Here is an 18,270-nt window from a genome sequence, read left to right as displayed (position 1 = left end):
TAACAAGAGGAGTAGGACATGACTTGGTTAGTTCCAAGTAAACTTCATTTCCACGCACCCACCACAGAAGGGAATGCAGGATTGTGGCAAGGCAGACTATTACTCAGAGCAACGAAGATTACAGGCATGTAACCAAGCCATTACCATCTTCGTCCATCTTCCTCGCCATAGCTCTTACTGGTTGAGAGTATACCAGAGCCAGAAGAAACGAAGGAAATTGATGACGAGAGCAGAAAATTATGCAACACCAAGTATTTTTACTGACCAAATGAAATAAAAAAAACATATTGTTCATATACATCATTCCACTGCTAAAAGAACACAGAATCTAAAGGAAAGTAAAAAATAATTCCCCCATTCTTAACTTACAGTGAAACTAAAGGTATGTGGAGAAGACCATGTTGCAGCAGCACAAATGTCTTTCAAAGAAGCTCCTTTAAAAGAAGGCCAAGAGGAAAAATCTCCTCTGTTGGGATGTCCCTGAATGACAGCAGGAAGAGAGAAGCCAAAGAAATTGCCATCTTGACCCACCTACTCAACGTGGAAACCGTTGGGCACCGATCTTTATTACCAATACAAAAATACATAAATAGAAAGTCTACTTTCCGAAAAGCCAATGTCCTTTCTAAAAAGACTGACTGAGTTCTGACAAGGTCCGAGGTGTGCCAAAGAACGTCCTGCTCCAAAAACAGAGAATGTTAAAAGTAATAAAGAATCAGGTCTTGAGAAACATTCAAAGTAGAAATATTTCAGGCAGTAAAGTAGGATCTTTACGGATGACCACCATATCTGGGAAATGCTGGAGGAATTGTTCTTGTTAGGGGAGAACCCCAGTCTTCCTCAGTCTATGACCAGAGGAAATTGTCACAAGGAAAAATAACTTCACAGCGAGAAACTTTAGAGAGAGTAGAGATAGAGGTTCAAAAGGAGCCCCTTGCAGAATGTACAAAACTAGAGGGAGCTCCAGAGGCGGAATGAACCACTGGTCTTTTCAATTGAAAGCTACATAACATTCTGGAGGCCAGAACATAATAATGCAAGAGTGAAGGGCTCCTTATTGTCTTTAATAGCACCCAATTGACTTCCTAAAGTTGACACTGATAATCCCAATTGGAAACAACCCTGCTGAAACTCCAAAATGCTATCACCCTCGTATGATACTTGAAGGAAACCCATGGACAAACACCATTTGGAGAAGTTACTCCAATGCTGCTTATAAACCTTTAGAGCACCAGATTTCCTCGAATTCTGGATAGTGGCGGCCATCTCTGAAGAATAACATAACAACTCCAACTTCTTCCTTCCAATTTCCTGACCCCCAGAGTCAATGAACGAAGCGAGCTCTCTGAGACGGTCAGGAATTGGAGTGGAGACAAAGACAGAGGGAAAATCCAGGGGGCTCCGCAGCCAAATGAATTAGGTTAGGGAATCATGGCTGCAGTTTCCAGGAAGGGACCACTATCAGGATCTTGACTATCCCCTTTTGAATCTTGGCCAAAACTCTGCTGATTTAGGAGAACAGGGGAAAAGCGTACAGCAGACCCTGTGGCCAGGGAAAACTCATTGCATTCACCCCTCAGACATCCCGACAAGGGAGAGGACTGCAAACAATGGGAAAAAGAGCATCCTTGAGAGAAGCAAATAAGTTGTGCTATGGAGATTCCAGCAGATCAGCTATCTCCTGGAACATCAGAGTCTCCTCTCTCCTACGTTAATACCTGGCGAGAGGTATTAACGTAACACCTAGAGAACATTAAATAGGCAAAAACCTTTTCAAATTAGAGCTCATCTCTTGCCAGCTTGTCAAGTGATTGGGTGATTTCTTTTTCTGTTTCTACTTAGTGAATCTGCAGGAAGTTACTGAGCTACTGAATCTGCAGGAAAGTGTACGGTTCTGGCTAGACTGTTTCACCTCCAAATGCTCTCAGCTTGAAAGTGTCTCGGACAAAAGAACTCCCTTGATGTCCTTGGTTTTGTCAGTGGCCGAGCTGCCCCGCCAAGGACAATAAGAGGCTGCCATTACCTAGCGGGCCGCCTCACAGCAAATAACAGGGGCTGCTACCACTCCATGCACCCTGGTGTCAGCACACGCCAGAGGTATGAAGGTCTCCTTAGGGTATACATGCCAATAGACCTAATTCAGGTGAGAGACTCCTGACTTTGGAAACCAAAAATGGCTTTATGGCAGCTCTCTCCTGTCTTAAATTTCCTCTGCTTCAATAGAAGTCAATGGGGGAAATACTTTCTGCTGACTTTTTTTTTGGTGTGTTTGCTAAGGCTAGCTCAAATTCTACATCCAATTGAGAGAGGCAGCCAGAATCAAGAAGTCAAAGCCCTATGCAAAGTGTGTACTGATGCACACAAAGAATCCCTATATGTTCATACCCTAATAAGTAGGTCGTAAAATGGCTAGTCACGCTCTCCCAATCAGTTTTCTTTAAATGGAGAGTATACTAAGCATCACTTAAGTAGTTTAAAATAACACATCTGTGATCTGTGTAGATGTGAGAAATATGTACAAAACTATGTGCCTCACACAGTACGAAGTCTCTGTGGCGCAATCGGTTAGCGCGTTCGGCTGTTAACCGAAAGGTTGGTGGTTCAAGCCCACCCAGGGACGCAGATTTTGATTACTAAAAGAAACCCGGGAATTGCCTCAGTAAACATTTTTATAACTGAATCAGCAAATGCAAAATACCTCTTCAAAACGAACGGGGCAGTGGCTCGCGATATAAAAAGCTTGCTGCCAGTCACACATAGACAAAGACCTAAAAGTACACCGACATTAAAATCCAGTCCGTAGTTTCTTTCTCACCTCGTGTGAATTCTGTCAATGGCAGTTAGTTTTTTTTTTTTTTAACACTGATATGAATCTAGTCTCGCACGTTCACGGTGCAAAATGACGCTTTAATCTATTTTCTCAATTTACACTCGCCTGATTTTCATCACGTGCCTTTTGTATCAATCGCCTCTAAGGTGTGCTACTGCACAATGTTATGTGAAGACGAGGCTGGTGTCTTGGTTGAAAGAAGCGAAGGCGAAAGAATCCGCCACCGGGAACTACACAGTCTGCTGGGAAGTGGGATCATGGCCACCATAGCTTTTGACTGTTGACCTTGGGTACTTGGGTTACTTTAATAAAAATGCTCTGCATTAAAAGTGCTCAATATGGGGCATATTTATTAGCCTCTAGGGCCAGCTTGCGCCAAATTAGTGTTATTGTATTTAAAGCTATTGTGGTCCAACGAGGCAAAATCCTCACGCTATATTTACTAAATGACGCAATGCATGCATTGTGCCACTTTGTAACCCTTTGCGCTACATTATGCGTGCGCCAAGCATAATGTATGTAAAGGGGGCGTTACCCCATTAGGGGGGCTGAAAAAATGATGCGAGGAAATTTAACAGATTTTCTTGCATCATTTTGTGCAGCACTTTTAAGGTCTGCTCAGAGCAGGCGTTAAAAGGGGGCTTCCATTATTTATAATGGGCCCCTATGTACTCTGCAGGAGTAGCACCAATACGTTGGTGCTACTCCTGCAGAGTACATCAATAGCATCATGAAGAATGATGGTATGGCTCTATACCCTGCCCCATGAGGCACCGTATCTTAGATGCGACGCACAAATGGTTGCTGTAGGGACCACCGTGTGACGCTAAGGGGCGCAAGAAAAGTGGCACTGCAATAGGTGCAGCACCACTTTCCTTAAATGTGCCCCTCAGAGTGCAGTTGTGACTCAAAAAAGTACATTATTTGAAACATAACCTTCAGTGTTCTGTAGAATTACCGCAACTAGAACAAAATTGCCATGCATCTAGGGTTAATATAAAGTATATCAAAATCAACTTTATTTATAGTTCCCCCTTTTGCTGAATGCGAATAACAACAATTGTAGGGCAGTCAATTTAATTCAGGCAAATAAGAGGTATAATAAAAACAGCCAAACAGCCTGACTAGAGCAACTGCCTGGTTACTCTCCAGGCCAGATAATTATATATGAAGATACTTGATAAATAATTTGGTTAAGATCTGTACGCATACACAGAGTCAGGGCATCCTTACAATTTCTCGTGGTGTGGGCTTTAAAAAGTGGGCAGAGGTATTCTCTTCTGGCTTCCAGTGTAAAAGTGCAAAGCAGCATAAACTGTGTGATAGGCTTTACCAACCCTGAATTCACATGCACAGTTAGGTGAGCTAACCCCGCCCTTATGTCATGAGCTAGTGTACTTCTTCACCGGCAAAGTACCTAATCTAAAGTTAATATACAGTGATCTTTTAAAAGGGGAGTTTAATTTAACTAAATATGGTTCAGAAACGGGACAGGACTTGAAGCTGCTGTAACTTCCGACCTAGCAGATTTATAGACAAATATTGCCAGAACCTTTCCTTCACAACCTGCCCAGTGTCTTTTGTCATTCTTCCCGGTTCAGACCAGCAGCCAGCACATCCTATGGTTTGCAGAATCTTGGCCACATGACTGTACCTGGGTAATTTGGTTGGTTTTGCTTTCGACCAAACCTCATGTGTTAGAAATCAGGCCTCTAGTTGGCAGAAGTATACACACTTGTCCAAGAAGGTGCCACAATCCTAGGCATGGTAAGTCGCAACACAATCCAAATTATCCTTTGCCCACCCTATGGTAGCTTGGCACTGAGAATTCAGGCTTAACTTAGAAGGCATTGTGTAAAGTATTTGTGCAATAAATCATACAGTAACACAGTGGAAACACCACAAAAATACACCACACAGGTTTAGAAAAATAGATAATATTTATCTGAATAAAATAAAGTAAAAATGACAAAAATCTAATAAGCACAAGTTGAAATATCGCTTCTAAAAGGTTTAAAAGAGTCTCAGTCCTTAGAAATAAAAAGTTGTTTCTTGGCTACGGCTACACACAGTACCTGGGATACATAAAAAATAATGACGCATGGAGAACACAGAGGAGGAGATGCGTGGAAAAATAAGGTGTTACGTCAGATTTTACGAAGGCAGCATAGATGATGCATCGTTTCTTTCCATGGTTCAAGGGGTTCGCATCATTTTTCGGCGTGCAGTCATGTTTCCTCACTGCGATGCAGGGATATTTTGACACCCAGGAACGATGCGTTGAAAATCCTTCGCACTCTGGAAGAAGGAGCAGGGGCGGCGTCAATCCGGTAGGTGGTGTGTTGAATTTTCCATTGCAAGGCAGGCGATGCGTTGAATTTCCGTTCAGGAAGTTGGTGCTGTCGTTCCAGTTGGCTATGCGGCAATTTTTCAGCCGCGATGAAGGTTTTGCATCGATTTCCACAGGTGTTGCGTCATTTTTTGACACACAAGGAATTTCTTGAAGGTATGAAGTCTTTGTTGGTCCTGAGACTTCAGAAACAGTAGGCAAGCTCAACCCAAGCCCTTGGAGAGCCCTTTTGGAGAAGGCAAAGTCCTTCCAGCCAAGTGAGAGGCCAGCAGGACAACATCAGGGCCACAGTCCCTTCCAGCAGAGCAGTTCCGATGAGTCTTTTGGGGAGCCAGGCAGCTCCTCTGTCTGGATGCAGGTGAGGGTCCAGAAGTGTCTGAGCTGGTTGGGTCAAAGACCAAGTTTATATACCCAAAAATGCCTTTGAAGTGGGGGAGACTTCAAAGAGTGGTTTTGAAGTGCACAAGTTCCCCTTTCAGCCCAGTTCTGTCTGCCAGGGTCCCAGTCGGGGGTTATCAGTCCTTTGTGTGAGGGCAGGCCACTGGCATTTGGAATGAAAGTGTCAGGCACCCCACTCTTCCAGACCAGGAAGACTCATTCAGTATGCAGATGAATGCAGATGTGACTGAGTGTCCTGTGTTTGTGGTTGTCTGGGTGAAATGCACAAGGGATCTGTCAACCAGCACAGACCAGACGTTGCTTGGAGACAGGCTATAAGGCACAGATGGTTGTAAGTGCAGAGAACTGCTCATTTTCTAAAAGAGGCCTTTCTTAAATAGTAATATAAAATCCAACCTCACCAATTAGCAGGATTTTCTATTACCATTCTGGCCATACTAAATATGACCTGCTTACCCCTTTCAGATCAGAATCTACCACTCAAAAATTATATGAGGGCAGTCCTAATTCTAGTCTATGAAAGGAGGAGGTCTCACAGTAGTGGACAATTAATTTAGGAGTTTTTCTCTAGTAGTACATATAAAACACATTTGTGCGTGCCCTGACTTTTACCTACACAGCACCCTGTCCGATAGATTACCTAGGGCCTACATTAGGGGTGATGTATATGTAGAAAAAGGGCAGTTTAGGCTTGACAAGTCGAAGTGGCAGTGAAACTGCACACACATGCCTTGCAGTGGCAGGCCTGAGACATGGTTAAAGGGCTATTTATGTGGGTGGCACAATCAGTGCTGCAGGCCCACTAGTAGCATTTACTTTACAGGTCCTGGGCACATGTAGTGCACTTTACTGGGGACTTATAAGTAAATCAAATATGCCATTTGGGGTTGAACCAATGTTACCATGTATAGGGGAGAGAGCATATGCAATTTAGCACTGGTTATCACTGGTAAAGTGCGCAGAGTCCTAAAATCAGCAAAAACAATGTTAGAAAAGTGGAGGGAGGCAGGAAAAAAGTTGGGCGATGACCACCCTGATGCGTCAGGTCTAACATCACGCATAATGTCAAAGTAGGTTTCCAACTCAGGTTTTGTCCATATTCTCACCGAATATAGGATGAGACGTAGCGCTGCCTGCAGTTCAATAGCTTTTCTACCCACCTCTTGCCTTAATGCATCCAAAGGAGCCCCAGGACCAAGCTAAGGAAAGTGGCATAGGAAACAGTTCTTCGCCTTTACCAGCCCTTTACCCTTTTTGTAGCCCCATATCTCTGCCACGTATAAGTCTGCTGCAAGACCTTGGGCTCAATAGGCATCAAGCAGGGGTTGGGGGGGTGTAATCAATCTGTTCTCCTAGCTTCTAGCAAAACTAAGTACCCTGCTATCATATTGACTCAATGTCGCCTCACCCTTAAGTAATTGTTTGGACCAGGCCAGCTTGGAGTCCTAGATACTCATATTAGTCAACATGATCCAGGTGTTTTCTACAAACTTTAACAGTTCCTCTATTTTGTACTTCCTTTTATAATCATGTATTTTATTTTTGCAGTATTATTTAGCATGTCCTAATTGTTGCAATAGGTTTGACATGCATACAGGAGCTTGTGCACGGCTAGTTTTCTACGAGACAGGAGAAAAGCATCATTGGCTAAAATAAAAATTGTCATTTCTTGGCCCCCACTATCAAGGAAGTCACGATTTAAGGCCCTTAGGTCATCAGCAACGTCATTGATGAAGATATTAAACAAGGCGGGGGCCAGTACACATCCTTGTCTGACCCCAATGTTTATGCTAAAGCTTTTGGCGTCTTCACCCTTTGGGCTGTACTTGACTGATGAGATGTAATTACTGTATAATTCCTTAATAGCTGACACTAGTTGTGCTGAAAAGCCCTGAATTAATAAAGTTTGCCATAGTAGCTCACGGCTTACAGTGTCAAAAGAGATTTTTAAGTCTATGAAAGTCAGATGTAGTTTTGACTTTTTGATGCGGATATATTTTAAACAGACATTAAATAACTGCACTGCTTGATCGCTTGTTCCCTGCCCTTTCTGGAAGCCTGCTTGTGAGGCATTAATGATCTCGTTTGCACTTAGCCAGTCATCTAGGTGGGTGTACAAAAGCGTAGACGTTTGTAGTAGGTAGAATAATGTGGTTTGAAGAGGAACAAATATACACACATTCCTGATGGACTTGTAAACGCCGTAAGTTAGCGCTCTGGAGATAACGGTATAATATGCGTGCGGGCTATAGGATATTTAAAATTACATTGTACCGCCATTTAGATCAAGGATTCGATCTTGTGCAAATGCTGGTGTACGCTCCCGGGGTGCGTTTAAAGACGAGGGACCCGTATGACTGGAGTTAGACTAATAGGCTGACACATTAGTGCTGACCAAAGAGGAACAGCATTTTGACATTCCTCGCATACCTTCGGACATCGGAAGTGTACATACTGAACGAAGTGATAATGCAGTTTTCGGCTCACCGCGTCTTTTACTGACAGGAAGGCCGTGGGTGACAGAATAATTAGCTGCTGGTGTATGAAAGGTATTTGACCTTCTTGATAAACCGTCTGGTATATGTTTGTATTTTGTAGATGTGATGCGACGTGAAGCGCTGGTAGAGAAGATTGTTGCATTAAGAGAGAGGTTGAACTAAGTGTGAGTATTGTTGTGGATAGTGTTGCAGCAGTGTGATATTCCATAAAAGAGGGGTTCAAGTAGATTGATTGATTCTTTTGGATTATTTTAGTGGTCCCCTATCGTTTTAGTCCTGAAGAAGACCAGTGTGTGAGCCCGGAATTAGCCAGAGAGCAAGAGGGGGTCCAAACGTCGACAATGGTGGATGAGCCTGGATATGATCTTTTTTCTGTAAAATAAAGGAAGGACTGTAATGGGGATTACATTTGAATTTTTATATGACTATGGAATATATTTTTGTATATAAAATAAAGGATGTTTTCCAAATAAGTTTGAACCTATGCTGCATGCAAACCATACGAGATGTATATGTTGTTTAATTTGGTGCCCAAGTGGGCAATGTAGTTTTGTAACTAGTGGCCCTGCAGCACTGATTGTGCCACCCACTTAAGTAGGTCCTTAACCTTGTCTCAGGCCTGCCATTGCAAGGCCTGAGTGTGCAGTTTCACTGCCAATTCGAGTTGGCATTTAAAAGTACTTGCCAAGCCTAAACACCCCTTTTTTACATATAAGTCACCACTAAGGTATGCCCTAGGTAACCCATAGGGCAGGGTGCTGTGTAGACAAAAGGCAGGACATGTACCTGTGTAGTTTACATATCCTGGTAGTGTAAAACTCCTAGATTTGTTTTTACACTGATGTGAGGCCTGACCCCTTCTTAGGCTAACATTGGGGCTGCCCTCATATATTGTTTGAGTGGTAGCTGCTGATCTGAAAGGAGTAGGAAGGTCATAATTAGTATAGCCAGAATGGTGATTCAAAATCAAGCTGACTGGTGAAGTTGGATTTAATATTACTATTTTAGAAATGCCACTTTTAGGAAGTGAGCATTTCTCTGCACTTAAATCCTTCTGGGCCTTACAATCCACATCTGACTGGGTTTAGTTGACAGCTCCCTTGTGTATTCACCCAGACACAGCCCAAACACAGGATACTCAGCCTCACTTACATACATCTGCATTTTGAATGGGTCTTCCTGGCTGGGAGGGTGGAGAGCCTAACCCTTGCATGTCAAAGGACAGTAGCCTGCCCTCACACAAAGCACTGTCACACCACCTACTGGGACCCTGGCAGACAGGATTGAACTGAAAGGGGACCTTGTGCACTTCTAAGCCACTCTTTGAAGTCTCCCCCACATCAAAGGCACATTTGGGTATTTAAACAGGGCCTCTGCTCCTACCAACTCAGACACTTTCTGGAGAAGAGAACCTGAACCAGAACTTGCATCCTGCCAAGACGACCTGCCTGGCTACCCAGAGGACTCACCTGACTACGTTCTGTGTAGGATTACTGCCTTGCTGTTGCCCTGCTGCCTCGCTGCTCTCGTGCTGGGGTGAGAAGTGCTATCCAAGAGCTTGGATAGAGCTTACCTCCTGTTTCCTGAAGTCTCAGGCTCAAAAAGACTTCATCTCTACAAGAAGGCCTCCTTGTGTGGCGAAAATCGATGCACAGCCTGCCAGAAACGACGCACAGGCTGCACCTCGGTGAAAAATTCACTGCACGCCAAACCGGAACGAAGCAGCCCAACTTCGCAATGTGAAGATGGACGTAGTGCCAGGGTGTCGACAGGAAATTCAACGCACAGCCCACTGGATCGAAGCACAGCCGAGCTGGAATGACACAGCCCAACTTACAGAGAGGAATTGACGCAGTGCCTGCCGTGCGGTGAAATTTCCAGCCCCTGTGACCTCATCCTGTCAGCACCGGAAATCCAAGCATCGTCCGCAGGGCGTCCGAAAACCCTGCAACCTGAAGAGGATCCACGACTGAGCGGTGGAAATCCACGCACAGCCGTCCCTGCGTGAAAACTAAGTGACGCATCGCCGTGTGCGGCCCGAGAAATCAAAGCCCAGCCCCTTTGTTTCCACCATCTCCTCCTCTACGGTTCTTTCGGGAGATTTTGCACGCGAACCAGGTACTTTGTGCTTGAAAGGGACATTTATTGCTTTTAAAAGACTAAAGACACTTTATATCACTTTTACAGTGATATGTCAACATATATTTATTACATTTTAATCGTTTTGACCTGCATTTTAACAGATAAATATTATATATTTTTCTAAACACTGTGTGGTGTATTTTTGTGGTGCTATACTGTGTTATTGCATGATTTATTGCACAAATAATTTTTCCACATTGCTTTCTAAGTTAAGCCTGACTGCTCAATGCCAAGCTACCAAAGGGTGGACACAGGATAATCTAGATTGTGTGTGACTTACCCAGACTAGAGTGAGGGTCCTTGCTTGGACAGGGGGTAACCTGATTGCCAACCAAATACCCCATTTCTAACACTGCGTCATTGCTACAATTTGCACATACATTGACATTCCCATTGTCCCATCACATCAATGCTCAATGTACACAGAGGAGGTGGTTCCGTTGTTCAAATTGTGATACCCTACTCACTCTAGTGTCCCTTAGATACCTACCACTACAGATGAATAGGAGGAGGAGACAAGACCCTGTGTACAGAACCCTTGTGTGCTTGGCTACACTGGAAGACCGCCAGGGCTGTTTCGACGGTTGCACCGCCATCAGGCTGGCGGTGCAAACCTTGGGATTACAAACGCGGCGGAAGCGCCGATGTCGCACTCCCGGGACTGGCGGTTTACCGCCACGCTGGTCCTGGCGGTTGTAATTCCCAGGTGATTACGAGTCCCCCTCCCGCCAGGTAGGAACCGCCATGAAAAGGCTGGCGGAAAGGGGAGTCACTGGGCCCCCTTCCATGGCCCCATGGAGCTTTTCACTGTCTGCACAGCAGACAGTGAAGAGCACAGCACGCCGCAACACCGCTGGCTCCATTTGGGGCCGGCTCCTGTGTTGCGGCCGACATCCCCGCTGGGCCGGCGGGCAGAAACTCGGTTTCCACCCGCTGGCTCAGCGGGGACGTTGAAATGGCCACTGCCGAAGTGCAGCTGCATTGGCGGCTGCGCAGCGGTTACAACTTGGCGGACGGCAGTTGCCGCACGCCAAAGTTGTAATGAGGGCCATAATACTGACATATAGACTGGAAAGGGCCACAATCACATAGCTGTATGCTCAATTTGTGCCTGATCTGATATCAGCTAGCTGTCATCCCACTGGGATCCCCCCTCTTTTGCAGGTTCTATCAGTGCTCCATTTCCTGGCAACTGGTTCTTTCCAAGTGACAGTGGGCTTGGCAGCAGGAATGTCACAGCCAATGCTCTCAATCATGCTGGCAAGGGATTTGTCTACCTTGGTCAAAAACATGTGCAGCTACGTTGCTTTTCCGCAGGTAGAAGATTTGGCCACTGTGACGGCAGGATTCTATGCAATGGAACATATACCCAATATTACTGGGGTGAATAACGGTACACATGTTGCGTTTGCCCCCCTGCCAGAATGAACAGGTGTTCAGGAATCTGAAGAGTTTCCACTCACTCAATGTGCAAATGGTGTGCCTGGCGGACCAGTACATCTGCCACGTCACTGCCAAGTATCCTGGGTCGGTGCATGACGCCTTTGTCCTGAGGAATAGCAGCATCCCAAATATAATGGCCAACTACAGAGGCACAGGGTGTGGCTAATTGGTGAGCCTGATGCCCCACCCAATGTATGTCAGTGTATACCTTATGGTGTTAACGCCATAACATTGTGTAAGGTTAATGTTTGTCCCTCAATAATTGAAGGTGACTCTGGCTACCCAAACCTATCGTGGCTCCTGACCCATGTGAGGAATGCCAGGACAGGGCAATAACAAAAATAGTCTGTCACAGCAACAGATAAAGAAACCACAGTGGAATAATACAGTAGTTGGTCACTGTTCTGAAACATAAAAAGGAGGGCGAAAGAGACATATCTGACCACTAGCAAGCATAACTTTTTTAAGGACACTGCAACCAACAAATGAACACACTTTAAGCCATGAGATGTATACTGAAAGTATACATGAGGTCGAACGCTTGAGCTCGACTTAAAAATCAATTAGCTGAGTGGCCATCCCGGGGTGGGGCGTGTCGCCTGCTAACCTGAGATTTTCAATGCACACCTGCAGTCATGGCTCTAACGACCAACTTACTTAACATATGGCATAAACAGCCAATTTAATTAACATACGGCACAAGTGTTTACTTAGTAATTACGACCACTTTTTATACCGGCTCTGCCTTTCACTCTGACAGGCACTTAGTTGATCAGATGTCGACTTGTGGCAGCTGAGCCCAGCTGCCGGTGCCGCGGTCTGGTGGGCTGGGGTCAGGTCCTGCGGTATGTGCAGTAATACTGGTAGCGCCCCCGCGGTGCCACGTTGCGACCACCCTGAAGCTGCCCAGCACTGCAAGTCACCAGAAGACTTCAAGAGTCAGCCACTGGTGGGGTTGCCATTGCCTGCCATGGCTGGCGTAGGTCCTGGAATCGTCAATCCTCATCCTCATTGCCCCTGCTGCGGTGCGAGCGGTGAGGTCATTGGAGGAGCTGTGGTGCGCATGTCTAACTTGTCCGAAAGCCCAGCCAAAACTTTTTGAAATGCCGCCCGCTTGCACCACAGGGGGCAGCCAGTGATTTATGGACCTGTGACTCATCCACCACCTTAGCCTAGTAAACTGTGCCTATCTAGTGATTACTCACTACAGTCTTAGTATTTAGGCCATTGGGCACACAGTGACCATAACATGCATGTGTGTCAGGCCTGGGGGTGAGTTTAGTCAGTTATAATACAACTTTGATACATTGTAGCTGATCTTGAGCTGCCCCCCTTTAGCATGCCAGGAGCAGTGTGCACCACACTCTGCCACTGCAGCTCATGATGGTGCTGCACTATTTCGCTCCACTTAACAGCCGAGGAGGTGCTATGATGCGTCATTTTACATTTCAGTGCAGTCATGCGGACCACCATCCGGAAATGCGCTAGACTTACGCCTGGTGCATGGTACTTGGCAGGGATGGTGTAACATGCCAGCCACTCCCTTGGATTCCCCATCATCGCCAGCGCAGTTACAGCTGCTGCAATTATGCACTTGACACCCGCCCAATTGTGCCCTTGAAATTTGAGGGAGGCAACAGAGATTGAAGGAGGAACAAGGACTGGGCTAAAGGTGCACTATGAACACTGTCCATTTATCCTTGTCCAGAGGGAGGTAAGCGCTGCAGTATCACACACCAATAAAATAAGTGGACCCTTCTCTCATTCACCTTTTCCCTTGTTACTCTTGGTTTTATGTAATGTTGTAGCTGCTGCTGATGGGTTTTTTTACTGACTCAGTGTAGGAAAGTACCATCTTGCCTAGCATGTTACCCCCATTTTTCACTGTATATATGTTGTTTTAGTTGTATGTGTCACTGGGACCCTGCCAGCCAGGGCCCCAGTGCTCATAAGTGTGCCTGAATGTGTTAACTGTGTTATGACTAACTGTCTCACTGAGGCTCTGCTATCCTGGCATACTGGAACACCCTTATAATTCCCTAGTGTATGGTACTGAGGTACCCAGGGTATTGGGGTTCCAGGAGATCCCTATGGGCTGCAGCATTTCTTTTGCCACCCATAGGGAGCTCTGACAATTCTTACACAGGCCTGCCACTGCAGCCTGAGTGAAATAATGCACACATTATTTCACAGCCATTTTCACTGCACTTGAGTAACTTATAAGTCACCTATATGTCTAACCTTTACTTAGTAAAGGTTAGGTGCAAAGTTACTTAGTGTGTGGGCACCCTGGCACTAGCCAAGGTGCTCTCACATTGTTCAGGGCAAATTCCCCGGACTTTGTGAGTGCGGGGACACCATTACACGCGAGCACTACACATAGGTCAATACCTATGTGTAGCTTCACAATGGTAACTCCGAATATGGCCATGTAACATGTCTAAGATCATGGAATTGCCCCCTCTATGCCATCCTGGCATTGTTGGTACAATCCCATGATCCCACGGGTCTGTAGCTCAGACCCGGGTACTGCCAAACTGCCTTTTCAGGGGTTTCACTGCAGCTGCTGCTGCTGCCAACCCCTCAGACAGGTTTCTGCCCTCCTGGAGTCCAGCCAGGCTTGGCCCAGGAAGGCAGAACAAAGGACTTCCTCAGAGAGAGGGTGTTACACCCTCTCCCTTTGGAAAAAGGTGTGAAGGCAGAGGAGGAGTAGCCTCCCCCAGCCTCTGGAAATACTTTCATGGGCACAGATGGTGCCCATTTCTGCATAAGCCAGTCTACACCGGTTCAGGGGCCCCTTAGCCCTGCTCTGGCCTGAAACTGGACAAAGGAAAGGGGTGTGACCACTCCCCTGACCTGCACCTCCCCTGGGAGGTGTCCAGAGCTCCTCCAGTGTGCTCCAGACCTCTGCCATCTTGGAAACAGAGGTGCTGCTGGCACACTGGACTGCTCTGAGTGGCCAGGGCCAGCAGGTGACGTCAGAGACTCCTTCTGATAGGCTCCTTCAGGTGTTGCTAGCCTATCCTCTCTCCTAGGTAGCCAAACCCTCTTTTCTGGCTATTTAGGGTCTCTGCTTTGGGGAATTCCTCAGATAACGAATGCAAGAGCTCATCAGAGTTCCTCTGCATCTCTCTCTTCACCTTCTGCCAAGGAATCGACTGCTGACCGCGCTGGAAGCCTGCAAAACTGCAACAAAGTAGCTAAGATGACCACTGCAACTCTGTAACGCTGATCCTGCCGCCTTCTCGACTGTTTTCCTGGTGGTGCATGCTGTGGGGGTAGTCTGCCTCCTCTCTGCACTAGAAGCTCCGAAGAAACTCCCGTGGGTCGACGGAATCTTCCCCCTGCTACCGCAGGCACCAAAGAACTGCATCACCGGTCCCCTGGGTCTCCTCTCAGCACGATGAGCGAGGTCCCTTGAATCCAGCAACTGTGTCCAAGTAACTCCCACAGTCCAGTGACTCTTCAGTCCAAGTTTGGTGGAGGTAAGTCCTTGCCTCCCCATGCCAGACTGCATTGCTGGGAACCACGACTTTTGCAGCTACTCTGGCCTCTGTGCACTTCCGGTGGAAATTCTTTGTGCACAGCCAAGCCTGGGTCCACGGCACTCTAACCTGCATTGCACAACTTTCTAAGTTGTCCTCCGGCGGCGTGGGACTCCTTTGTGTAACTTCGGGTGAGCACCGTTTCCCTCCTCTTCGTAGTGCCTGTTCTGGCACTTCTGCGGATGCTGCCTGCTTCTGAGAGGACTCCTTGTCTTGCTCAACGCCCCCTCTGTCCCTAGACGCAATTGGCGACATCCTGGTCCCTCCTGGGCCACAGCAGCATCTAAAAACCCTAACCACATGATTTGCAGCTAGCAAGGCTTGTTGGTGGTCTTTCTTCAGGAAAACACTTCTGCACGACTCTCCACGGCGTGAGGGATTCATCCTCCAAAGAGAAAGTCTCTAGCCCTTGTCGTTCCTGCAGAATCCTCAGCTTCTACTGTCCAGTAGCAGCTTCTTTGCCCCCACAGCTGGCATTTCCTGGGCATCTGCCCATCTCCGACTTGCTTGTGACTTTTGGACTTGGTCCCCTTGTTCCACAGGTACCCTCGACTGGAAATCCATCGTTGTTGCATTGCTGGTTTGTGTCTTTTCTGCAGAATTCCCCTATCACGACTTCTATGTCCTTTGGGGAACTTTAGTGCACTTTGCACTCACTTTTTTAGGGTCTTGGGGTGGGCTATTTTTCTAACCCTTACTATTTTCTAATAGTCCCAGCGACCCTCTACAAGGTCACATAGGTTTGGGGTCCATTCGTGGTTCGCATTCCACTTTTGGAGTATATGGTTTGAGTTGCCCCTATCCCTATGTGTCCCCATTGCATCCTATTGTAACTATACATTTTTTGCACTGTTTTCTAAGACTATACTGCATATTTTTGGTATTGTGTACATATCTCTTGTGTATATTTGCTGTCCTCATACTGAGGGTACACTCTGAGATACTTTGGCATATTGTCATAAAAATAAAGTACCTTTATTTTTAGTATATCTGTGTATTGTGTTTTCTTATGATATTGTGCAAGTGACACTAGTGGTACTGTGGGAGCTTCACTCGTCTCCTAGTTCAGCCTAAGCTGCTCTGCTAAGCTACCATTATCTATCAGCCTAAGCTGCTAGACACCTATACACTAATAAGGGATACCTGGGCCTGGTGCAAGGTGTAAGTACCCCTTGGTACTCACTACAAGCCAGTCCAGCCTCCTACATTGGTTGTGCAGCGGTGGGATAAGTACTTTGCAACTACTTACCACTTTTGTCACTGTACTTTTCATAAGAGAAAAATATACAAAACAAGTTCAGTGTGTGTACACATAACCAAAAAGTTTTGCATTTCCTCTTTTCACTTCTTTCTAAAGTGCTGAAAAGTACCTCTAAACTTTCTAAAAATTCTTTAAAAGTTTAAAAAGTTTTTTTTTCTGTCTTTCAAAAAGTTCTGAAAACTTTTTCTCACTTTTCCTGTCACTTAAACCCTTTCTAAAATGTCTGGCACAGGCCAAACTGTTGATCTGTCCAAACTTGCTTATGATCACCTTAGCTGGAAAGGAGCAAGGAGTCTCTGCATAGAAAGAGGTTTGAGTGTAGGTAAGAATCCCCCCAGAGTACTGTTGGTTAACATGCTTATAGAACAGGATAAGGCAAAAGGTGCCCATTCTGTTGAAAAAGTAGCTAATGGTTCACAATCTGATCCAGGGACTCCCCTAGAAAAAGATTCAGGAAATAAACTTCCTAGCCTGCCCCTTATCAGACAGCCTAGCATAGATGGTACAGATGTTGAGTCACATCATACTGATAGTGTGGTCTCACATCATAGCAAGAGTGTTTCTTCTCACCACAGTAGAAGTAATGTTTCTGTTAACCAAGCTGTTATGATGCCTTCTGTTAGGGACAGGTCTCCCTCTGTCCATTCTCACCATAGTTCTGTGTCTAGGAATGTCCCTCCCACCCACCCTGATGACAGAATGTTAGAAAGGGAGCTCAATAGATTGAGAGTGGAGCAATCCAGACTGAAGCTTAAACAGCAACAGCTGGACTTAGATAGACAATCCTTAGAAGTAGAGAAGGAAAGACAGAAATTGGGTTTAGAAACCCATGGTGGCAGCAGCAGTATTCCCCATAGTCATCCTGCAAGAGAGCATGATTAAATGAATCTGCACAAGATAGTCCCCCCTTATAAGGAGGGGGATGACATTAACAAGTGGTTTGCTGCACTTGAGAGGGCCTGTGTTGTACAGGATGTCCCTCAAAGGCAGTGGGCTGCTATTCTATGGCTATCATTTAGTGGAAAAGGTAGGGATAGGCTCCTTACTGTGAAAGAAAGTGATGCCAATAATTTTACAGTTCTTAAGAATGCACTCCTGGATGGTTATGGCTTAACCACTGAACAGTACAGGAAGAAGTTCAGAGAGACCAAAAAGGAGTCTTCACAAGACTGGGTTGATTTTGTTGACCATTCAGCGAAGGCCTTGGAGGGGTGGTTACATGGCAGTAAAGTTACTGATTATGAAAGCCTGTATAACTTGATCCTGAGAGAGCATATTCTTAATAATTGTGTGTCTGATTTGTTGCACCAGTACTTGGTGGACTCTGATCTGACCTCTCCTCAAGAATTGGGAAAGAAGGCAGACAAATGGGTCAGAACAAGGGTGAACAGAAATGTTCATACAGGGGGTGACAAAGATGCCAATAAGAAGAAGGATGGTAAGTCTTCTGACAAGGGTGGGGACAAATCTAAAAATGAGTCTTCATCAGGCCCACAAAAACACTCTGGTGGGGGTGGTGGGCCCAAATCCTCTTCCAATCAAAACAAAGAAAAGAAACCATGGTGCTATTTATGTAAAATAAAAGGCCATTGGACAACAGATCCCAGTTGTCCAAAGAAAAGCACCAAGCCTCCTACCACTACAACCCCTACTGCTACACCTAGTGTCCCTACTAATAGCAGTGGTGGTGGGAGCAAACCTACTAATAGCCAATCTAAGGGAGTAGCTGGGCTCACCTTTGGTAACTTAGTTGGGGTTGGTCTGATTAGGGAGACCACAGAGGCTGTGTTAGTCTCTGAGGG

General features: G+C 45.9%; 1 non-coding gene across 1 annotated transcript; it reads left to right on the top strand.

The window, feature by feature from the left end:
• The first annotated feature begins 2,546 nt into the window (after nucleotides 1–2,546).
• Nucleotides 2,547–2,620, top strand: TRNAN-GUU (transfer RNA asparagine (anticodon GUU)). The gene has a single exon. It is a non-coding gene; the product is annotated as a tRNA-Asn (tRNA).
• Nucleotides 2,621–18,270: the final 15,650 nt, after the last annotated feature.

This window comes from Pleurodeles waltl, chromosome 12 (genome assembly GCF_031143425.1).
Source record: "Pleurodeles waltl isolate 20211129_DDA chromosome 12, aPleWal1.hap1.20221129, whole genome shotgun sequence".
NCBI classification, from domain to species: Eukaryota; Metazoa; Chordata; class Amphibia; order Caudata; family Salamandridae; genus Pleurodeles; species Pleurodeles waltl.
This window is presented reverse-complemented; position numbering and strand designations above follow the sequence as displayed.